General features: G+C 42.3%; 1 pseudogene; it reads left to right on the forward strand.

Annotated features, from left to right (window-relative positions):
- Nucleotides 1-3,194: 3,194 nt before the first annotated feature.
- LOC122544010 (uncharacterized) lies at nucleotides 3,195-4,653 on the forward strand (annotated as a pseudogene).
- The last annotated feature ends 5,917 nt before the right edge of the window (nucleotides 4,654-10,570 follow it).

The following is a 10,570-nucleotide window of genomic DNA, read 5'->3' on the forward strand; positions in this document are numbered from 1 at the left end:
TGTTGGTGCATGTGTTCAAGCTTCTGTATCTGCTGCCTGACGGATGAGGTTGGAGGAGAGCATTAATGGGGTGGGAGGGATCTTTGATGATGTTGATAGCCTTTCTGGGGCATCAGGAAGTGTAAATGGAGTCCATGGATGGAAGGTTGGCTTCCGTGATGGTCTGGGCTGTGCACACAGCCTTCTGTAATTTCTTCTGGTCCTAGGTGGCGCAGCTGCCATACCAGGCCATTATGCACTCGCTTTGTATGCTTTCTATGGTGCATCTGTAAAAGTTGGTGAGGGTCCTTTTGGATGTGCTGAATTTCTTAACCTGCCGTAGGAAGAAGGGGTGTCGTTGTACCTTCTTGACCATCACATCTATGTGGGGATTATCGTCACTTCTCAGAACATGATGCTCTCAACCTCCGCACCGTTGATGTAGATGGACTAAGTAAGTTTGGAAATGACAACAAGATTGTGGTATAGTGGACAGTGAAGAAGGTTATCTAGGATTACAAATAGCTCTTGATTAGTTGGGTCAATGGGCTGAAGAGTGGCAGATGGAGTTTAATTTGGATAAATGAACTATTGCATTTTGGTAATACAAACAAGGTCAGAACTTTTACAATTAAAAGTAGGGCCTTGGGTAGTTGTGGAACAGAAAGACTTAGGGGTTCAGGTACATAATTCTTTGAAGTTTTGTAAGTAATTAAGAAGGCTTCCAGCAGGCTTTAATTGCTCAGATGTTTGAGTATAGGAGTTGGGACATTATGTTGAGGTTGTACAGGACCTTGGTAATGCCTCTTCTGGATATTGTGGCCAGTTCTGGTTGTCCTGTTATAGGAAGGATGTAATTAAATCAGAAGAGATTTACCAGGATCTTGCTGGAAATGGAAGGTTTGAGTTATAAGGAGAGACTGGATAGCCACAGGAGGTTGAGAGGTGATCTTATCTATTCCCCTCATGATCTTATAAACTTTTATAAGGTGAATGGAGGTGTCTTCTACTTAGGAAGGCGGGTTTCAAGACTCAGGCATATTTTTCAGGTGAGAGGAGAAAGATTTACACAGAGTGGTTCATGTGTGAAATGAATCTCTAGAAGTAGTGCATGTGAGTAAATTTACAATGTTTAAAAGTGATTTAGATAAATACATGACTAAGAAATGTTTGGAGGGATATGGGCCAAGTGCAGGCAGCAGGGACTAGTTTGGTTTAGGATTATGGTCAGCATGGACTGGTTAGACTGAAGGGTCTGTTTCCATTCTGTATGACTCAATGACTCTATTAATTGATCAATTGGGGAAGTGGGCTGAGAAATGGCAAAGGAATTTAATATAGATAAATGTTAGGTCTTCCATTTTGGAAAGTCATATCAAAGCAGGAGTTTCATGGTGATTGATGGAGCCTTAAGGAGTGTCGTGGGATCAAGGGGTCTTGGAGTTCAGGTGCACGGTTTTCTGAAAATGGAGTCCCAGGTAGACAGAGTGGTGAAGAAGCTTTTGGCATACTGGCCTTCATCAGACATGAGTATAGAAGTTGGGAAGTTATATTGCAGTTGTACAGGACATTGGTGAGGCCACACTTGGAGTATTGTGTTCAGTTTTGGTCACCTTGTGAAACAGTGAAGAAGAAATTTACAAGGATGTTGCCTGGACTCAATAGTCTGAGTTGTAGGGAGAGATTGGACAAGCTGGGTTTTTTTTCTTTAGAGTGTAGGAGACCGAAGGGGGAACCTTACAGAGGTGTATAACATCATGTGCGGTATCGGTTTAAGGTTAGAGGGCAACCAGTAAAAGGGAACTTGAGGGGCATCTTTTTTTACACAGATGGTGGTACGCATGTGGAATGAGCTGGCAGCGGAAGTGGTTGAGGCAGGTACATTAACAACATTTAAAAGGCATTTGGACAAATACATGGTTAGGAAAGGATTAGAAGGGTATAGGCCAGGTTTGGGCCAAAGGGCCTGTCTCCATGCTGTAGGAAGGGCAATGGAGCCAGTGGCAAGGCAATGGAGTTGATCTTTCCAATATTTAAATGGAGAAAATTTCTGCTCACGCAGCATTGGATGTCAAACAAGTCAGGCTAGTGTTAGACTTGGAGGGGAACCTGGAGGTGATGATGTTCACATCCACCTGTTACCCTGGTACTTCTATGATGTGGAGGTGGCAGTGTTGGACTGGGGTGGACAAAGTCAGAAGTCACATGACACCAGGTTTTAGTAGGAACAGGTTTACAGAACAACCTTGATTATCCGAACGAGACGGACGGGGAATATTTTGTTCGGATAACTGATCTGATCGTAAACAAAGGAAGCCATACTGAACATAAAACGTTAAAAAAGCATGTTTACAGTTTTTATTTCATTCACTCAATAAAATGTGTACAAACACTGGATATTGCTTAAACATTCATGACATGTTACAAATAAAATCACTTCTTGTGTAAATAAAATTCATTGAGGTGGGGGCCAAATCTTCAAATATTCCTTCAGCGCTCTACATATGTCCGGAGGAGACTTGAGGATCTAACGCTGTGCTGTACCAGAGTTTGTTTAAATCTATAATTTTACGAGTCTGCTATTTAAACAAACTAATCTTCGCGTTCTGCAAATTGTAGATTTTTATGTGTTTTGTTCAGAAGTATCTTGGTATTTTAGCAGCAGGAAATAATACCCTAAAGCAACATTTCAGGCTGCGAGGAGCAAATTGCACAAGTCCAGTTAAACCGAGAAGGAGGAAACCCTCACCATCACAGAAGTATGAAAATCCCAGTATTAAACAAGGTCCTCAACAGCTTCTAAAATCACAAGAGCATTTGTCAGTTTCCTCTGAACTCAGTGTCTGGAAGAAAGACAGAAGCACCACCTCATTCATGTGTTTACTTTCTCTGCCATTTTTTTTCATGAACAGCCTGCTAAAGTGACTGGAATAAAGCACTTACTTTTGTAAAGGGCTACATAACTAACCCTTCTGTAAAAGATATCCAGTCGCTTTTGCTTGAGTTGCTTGTGTTTCTTTATTTTTGCAGCGTTTTCACATGTTCTTCAGTACAGGTAATCCAAATCCATTTTTAATCATTGTAAACAAAAGACACAATCGTCGCACCATTGTCGGTAACACCTCTTTGATGTAATGTTTTTATGGGACCTTGAGATCTTGTTCAGAAAACTAATGTTCTGTATTTGAAATCACAAACTTTCAGAGCATGCTCCTTTGTCAGGTGAAGCCATGTTAGAACAGTGCTCCAAAAGCTTGTGATTTGAAATAAATCCGTTGAACTATAACCTAGTGCTGTGTGATTTCTGACCTGGTCCTTCTCAGTGGTGAACTTTGTTACTTTGAAAGATTCTACAAACATTTTGGTCAAGTTATAGATATCTAAAATCCCACTCCTTTTCCCCTGACCTCTCTCCTCCCACACAGCGTCTTGTTTAGATTCATATTGGGTAACCCTGTAGGAAATCAATTGACCAAGTACAACAATTCAGCAGCTTTCATGTTAGTTTTTCCTTATGCCAGTTCCATAAATGACTGGGCTCAGTCAGTTCAACTTCATAACCTGGCTTTGTTTTCATAGGCTTCTCTCAATCCCTTTTGTTTTAAAACAATTCCACAGCAGAGGGGAGAATTTGGAGTGGGGTTGAAATCCAATGAAGTCACCTGATTTATCACAATTTGAATCTCATCAGTCTTCGAATATGGAGGGAAAAAGCACTGTTCGGAGTGGGGAGAAACTGTACTCATGTGTGTGTGGACGAAGCTTTAGCCAATCAGCTGGCCTGTCAAGACACAAGCGCAGTCACACTGGAGAGAAACCATGGAAATGTAGGGACTGTGGGAAGGGATTCGGTTACCCGTCTGAGCTGGAAACACATCGGCGCACTCACACTGGGGAGAAGCCGTTCATATGCTTGGATTGTGGGAAGGGATTCACTCGGCCATCAAATCTGCTGACACATCAGCGTGTTCACACCGGGGAGATGCCGTTTGCCTGCTCCAAGTGCGGGAAAGGATTCATTGATTCATCAAACCTACTGAAACACCAGCGGGTTCACACTGGGGAGAGGCCGTTCACCTGCTCCAAGTGTGGGAAGGGATTCACTCATTCATCCACTCTTCTGCGACACCAGCGAGTTCACACCGACAAGAGACCTTTTAAATGTCTGGACTGTGGGAAGTACTACAAAAGTTCTGGGGAACTGATGTACCATCAACGTGTTCACACTGATGAGAGACCTTTTAAATGCGCAGACTGTGGGAAGTGCTTTAAAAGTTCCTGGGAACTGATGTCCCATCAACGTGTTCACACTGACGAGAGACCGTTCAGGTGCTCCCACTGTATGGCTGGATTCTTGCGTTCATCTGACCTTGCTGTACACCAGCGCATTCACACTGGTGAGAGACCGTTCACCTGCTCCGAGTGTGGGAAGGGATTCAGCCAGTCATCTACCCTGTTGACACACCAGCGGGTTCATACTGATGAGAAACTTTATAAATGCCCAGCCTGCAGGAAGTGTTATAAAAGTTCCTGGGAACTAAGATGCCATCAACGTGTTCACACCAATGAGAGACCGTTCAGGTGCACTCACTGCAGCGCTAGGTTCAGACGATCATGTCAACTCACTGTACATCAGAGAATTCACACTGGGGAGAGGCCGTTTACCTGCTCTGAGTGTGGGAAAACATTCACCCAGTCATCCCACCTGCAGAAACACCAACGAGTTCATAAGTATCCACAGTGATTGGATTTCATTGTTAATCACATCTAGGACTGAATTATGTTCACTGTGGTCTGTTTTTGCTGATGTTAATAAACTCCATTGCAGTCATACTGATTAATAAAAAGATTAAAAGTCAAAATAAAATCAGCCTTGTGTTAAACACTGTAATAAGAATCATACAGCACGGAAACAGACCCTTTGGTCCAACTCGTCCACGCTGACCAAGTTTCCCAAACTAAACTAGTCCCACTTGCCTGTGTTTGGCCCATATTCCTCAAACCTTTCCTATTCATGTATTTTGTTAAGTATCTATTAAATATTGCAACTGTACCTGCATCTACCACTTCCTCTCCCATTCATTCCACCTATGAACTACTCTCTTCTCATGTTAAAAGTATGCGAATAAACTAGTTCCTCACTAGTTTTTCCCCTCAGGAAATTACTTTTGAAAAATTTTATGAAACTATACAAAATACAAACCACCAGTGAATAAAAAACAGCAGTTTACAAGAAACAGCAATTTATAGAGGATAGGGGTAGCAGCACCACAACCAATTTGACGGAAAATGCGGATGAACAAATGACCTTTTCAATTCACCTTATCTCTGCCCCTCATTATTTTATACACCTTTATACGATCACCCCTCAGCCTCCTATATTCCAGTTAGAAAGAAAAATCCCAGTCTATCCATATAACTCAAACCCTCCATTCTCGGTAACATCCTAGTAAATCTTTTCTATACCTCTCCAATTTAATAATATCCTTGCTATAGAGGGAATTGTACAGCAATTGTACAAACCACAAAAGTGGCCGTGGCCTCAATGTCCCAACTCCTGTAAATCAATAGTCTGAGCACTAAACACCTCCTTAACTACTCCCAACGCTCTAAATCCCCATCCACACATTCTCACTTCTCCTTGTGCCAAAATCAAAACCCATCACACTAACTCAACTACTTATTTCCCTGAAATCCATTTTCTGACCGTCTGTCTGAGTATGCAGTGCTCAAGCTCCCATACAGAGAAGGAGAATATAAAAGAATCATTTTTGCTCCTAGTCACCAGGACTCCAGAACACCAACAAGTGTTTTGTTTTTGTTATTGAGAATAGCACCATAAAATTATAAATCATGGAAAGAGTCCATTCGGCCCATCCAGTCAACAATTCGTTTCCCCCCCCCCCCCCCCCCCCCCGCCATCCTAATCCCACTTCCTAGCTCTTGTTTCATAGCCCTGTGGCCTCTGACATTTTCAAGAGTGCATCGAAATCCATTTTAAAATATGATGAGGCTTTCTTTCAGACACTGAGTTTCAGAGCCCCACTAGCCTGAGTGAAAACAATATTCTTTCTAAAGGTATCACTTCTTCCCCTAAATATGTGGCCCTTGTAACAGGCCCTCTGTCAAAGAGAGGGGCTCCTTCCTATCCACTCTGTCCAAAATGCGTCATTTCATACATTTCCCTGAGTTCTCCCCTCAGCCTAATCTATTCCAAAGAAAACATCGCCAACTGTCCAATCGTTCCTCACTATTAAAATCTTTCAGGCACACCACCTAAGGTGCGGTCACATTATACCACAGAAAGCATCCTATCCGGATGCATCGCAGCTTGGCATGGCAACTGCTCTTCCTAAGACCGCAAGAAACTACAGGGAGTTGGGAACATAGCCCAGTCCATCACACAAACTAGCCTCCCATCCATTAACTTCATCTATAGTTTCCACTGCTTCAGGAAAGCAACCAACATGATCAAAGACCTCTCTGATCCTTGTTATACTCTCTTCCACCCACTTCTGTTAGGTAGAAGATACAAAAATTTGGATAATCCTGTTGTTAACAGACTTTTGAATGGACTTCTTTAATGTTAATCTCTCTCTGCACCTTCTTGGCAGCTGTAACATTGTATTCTGCGCTAGGTTCTGTTACCCTGATGCACAGTATGATCTACTTGTAGATTTTCTCTTTTCTCTGTACACGTGACAGTAATAAATCAAATCCTTCCTGTATGGTAATCAGTGCTCTAACTGTGGCCTAACTGGTGATGCATACAGTTAAAATACAACCTTCCTGTTCTTACATTCCTCATCTGGCTAAATAGGTAAAAAAAACCTGTGTTTTTTCTTAATTGTTACTCTCCAGTTGTGGTATGTTCAGAGATCAATTAACATAAACTCCAAGATAGTTGCAGGGAGATAGGATAGTGAAGAAGGCATTTGGTATGCTTTCCTTTATTGGTCAGAGTATTGAGTGCAGGAGTTGGGAGGTCATGTTGTGGCAGTACAGGACATTGGTTAGGCCACTTTTGGAATGTTGTATGCAATTCTGGTCTCCTTCCTATCGGAAAGATGTTGTGAAACTTGAAAGGGTTCAGAAAAGATTTACAATGATGTTGCCATGGTTGGAGGATTTGAGCTAAAGGGAGAGGTTGGGTAGGCTGAGGCTGTTTTCCCTGGAGGCTGAGGAGTAACCTTATAGAGGTTTATAAAATCATGAGGGGCATGGATAGGATAAATAGATAAGGTTTCTTCCCTGGGGTGGGGGGAGTTCAGAACTAGAGGGCATAGGTTTAGGATGAGAGGGGAAAGATATAAAAAAGACCAGAGGGGGAACTTTTTCACGCAGAGGGTGGTGCGTGTATGGAATGAGCTGCCAGAGGAAGAGGTGAAGGCAAGTACGATTACAACATTTAAAAGGCATCTCGATGGGTATATGAAGAAGGGGGGTTTGGAAGGATATGGCTCGGGTGCTGACAGGTGGGACTAGATTGGGTTGGGCTATCTGGTCGGCATGGACGGGTTGAACCAAACAGTCTGTTTCCATGCTGTACATCTCTATGACTTTATATCCCTTTTCGAGCATAATTCCCAGAATCCTACCATTTACTGTAGAATTCCAACACAGACAAATGTTCCCTGTGCTAAATATTCAGTGTAATTTTACATCAATCCTTTTAAAGCTTATTAGAAGCATATAATTTATGGACAATAAACTCAATATTGATCAGGGTCACTCGATATGATCGGCCTGTGTATGTCAAAATAGAAATGTTTGTTTATCCCGTGTGTTGACTGAGCTTCAACATATCATCTAAGTTGGTGAGAGACAAGGACAGCCACACAAAGGAGAACTGTGGAAACATATGACTGGTACTTGGGTGGCTCAGTGGTTAGCTCTGCTGCCTCACAGTGCCAGGAACCTGGGTTGGATTGTCTGTATGGAGTTTGCACATTCTCTCTGTGTCTGCATGGGTTTTCACCAGGTGCTCCAATTTCCTCCCACTGTCCAAAGATGGACAGGTTAGGTGGATTGGCTATGCTGAATTGCCCATGGATGGCAAGCTAGGTGGATTTCCCATGGGAAATGCAAGGTTTCAAGGATAGGACAGGGTGTGGGTCTGGTTGGGATGCTTTTTGGAGCGTCAGTGTGAACTTGATGCGTTGAATGGCCTGTTTTCACACTGTAGGGAATCTATTTATACATATGTGCAACAGGGAAAGAACATTGTCGTCTGAGGAGATGTTAGAGAGGCTGGGCCTTTAGCTATTGATATTTAGGAAAGAAATGAGAGATACAAGATCCAAGGGTGGAAGTTGAAACCATGTTCTCCTTTGTGAAAGGCACACTGTACACATAAAAGTAGCTGGGGATCCCATATCTGGTCTTGTGAAACTTTGCCCTGTCACCTGACATTCTTCCTGATGTAGGAGCAGAATTAGGCCATTTGGTCCATCATATCTCCTCTGCTGTTCAATGAGATCATAGCTGATCTGACAATCTTTAACTCCACTTTCTTGTCTTCTCCCCATAACCCTTGATTTGCTTCCTGATTAAAAATCTGTCTATCTCAGCCTTTATTATACTTAATGACCCAGCCTCGACAGTCCTCTGTTGTAAAGAATTCCACAGATTCACTAACAGCAGAGAAAAATATTCTTCCCCATTTGACTTAAATGGACAATCCCTTATTCGGAGATTCTGCCCTCTAGTCCTCTGAAACAACCTCAAGTCCCTTCTGTTTCAATAAGGTTGCCTCTCACTCTAGTGAATGCCTGTGAATACAACTGATGGGCTGTTCTGATCTGTTCACTTCCTGTCCCAATTCCAGACACATCACTTTATTTCCCGTTAAGCCTACCCTTGTACCTGGTCGTAAACTCACAATGAGTTTGTAATTTATACTGCAGAATTGGCACAACCTCAGTTCAGCAGTAGCACCTACAGTGCGTATCAGGAGCAAACAGATGATGCTGAACTTGCATTAGACACTCAGCTGGAGTATTGTGTACAGTTCTGGGTGCCACACTGCAGGAAAAATCGTGACTGCATTGGACAAAATGCAGACGAATCAAGAATGAAGTAAGAAAAACTTTTTCATTCAGTGAGCAGTAGAAAGGCACTGCCCAGAGGTGTGATGGAGGAAAGTTTGATTGAGGCATTCAAGAGAGTATGGGATGATTTTTTGGATAAAAATAATGTGTAAGGGCATGCGAAAAAGCAGAAGATTGGTATTAGGTAAAGATGCTCATTTAACAAGTCTGTATTGGTGTAATGAGCTGAAAGGCCGCCTTCCAAACCCTAACACTTCTGTGACTCTGTGATGCTCCAGCTCCCCATGTCTGTGAGATTTATAGTAGATCTGGAATAATAGGGGAATGGGGCCGTTCTGAAGGACAAAGGCTGAAATAGCTGACCCTCCATCCATTCCAAAGATGTGGTTAGATAGATTGGCCATGCTAAATTGCCTATAATGTCCAGGGATGTGTATGTATGTCAGGTGGATTAGCCAAGGGAAAATGTAACGGTTAAAGGCGTAGGGTGGGAGTGGGTTTGGGTAGGATGTTCTTCAGAAGGTTGGTGTGGACTCAATGGGTGAGTGGCCTGTTCCACACTGTAAGGATGCTGTTGATTCTAAAGAGAGTTGGGTCTAGGCCTGGTCCTACTCTCCCTTGATAAATGAAACTCTGCACTCTCTGCACTTTTCGGCAGCTGTAACATAGTATCCTGCACTCTGTTTTGTTACCCTGATGCACTTGTTCAGTATTATCTGCCTGTAAATCGTGGAAGACAACACTTTTCACTGTACTTTGGTACTCGTGACAACAATAAATCAAATCAAATTTGGAAACCTTATTTGTGTCAAACTCCTGGAGAAAACTCAATCTTTCTGTTTGTGGTTTTAAACAGATGAAATCCTGTGGGACCAGACCAAACTTTTCAACATTTGTACACTTCCATGAGCAAGGAAAGGCAGTCTAGGCTTGGAGAGCTGGGACTTATAACTGAAGAGAGGAGGAAATGAAAAGTGAATATTCAGTATTATAACATCAATTAGTCTCCCCTTATCAAAGTGAAACTAAAAGACTGACAGAATTATAACTGATTTATGACTTAAATTGGAATTTTAAGTTTCAACCCAGTTGAGATAACTAACGTCAGCAGCAATAAATACAAACCATCAAAAGGAAGATTGTTCAGTCCTGGATATAATTAACAGCAGGAATAACAACATGTATTTATATAGCACCTTCAAAAACATCCCAAGATGCTCCACAGGAGCAGTATCAAAGAAACCTCCATGCAAGTCCCAGAAAGACGTATTAGACCCATTGAGAGTGCCCTGTTATTCCAAGACTATCTCAGCTAATCAAACACTTTGATGCCTTTTACACATCCCCTCCTCATAATCCTGTATGACACTGATAATCAGAAATCTATCTTAAACATACTCAAAGACTGAGCCTCCACAGCCCTCTGTTGTACTCAATTGCAAAGGTTCTCAACTGGCAGAGTGAAAAAAAATTCTCCTTATCTCACACAAGTAACACCACTCCCTCCCTTATTTTTAAATTGGTTTCAGGCTCATTAAAAA

Source organism: Chiloscyllium plagiosum, unplaced genomic scaffold, assembly GCF_037043375.1.
Source record: "Chiloscyllium plagiosum isolate Xiang-an unplaced genomic scaffold, Cpla_swu_hap1 HiC_scaffold_46, whole genome shotgun sequence".
Taxonomy (NCBI): Eukaryota; Metazoa; Chordata; class Chondrichthyes; order Orectolobiformes; family Hemiscylliidae; genus Chiloscyllium; species Chiloscyllium plagiosum.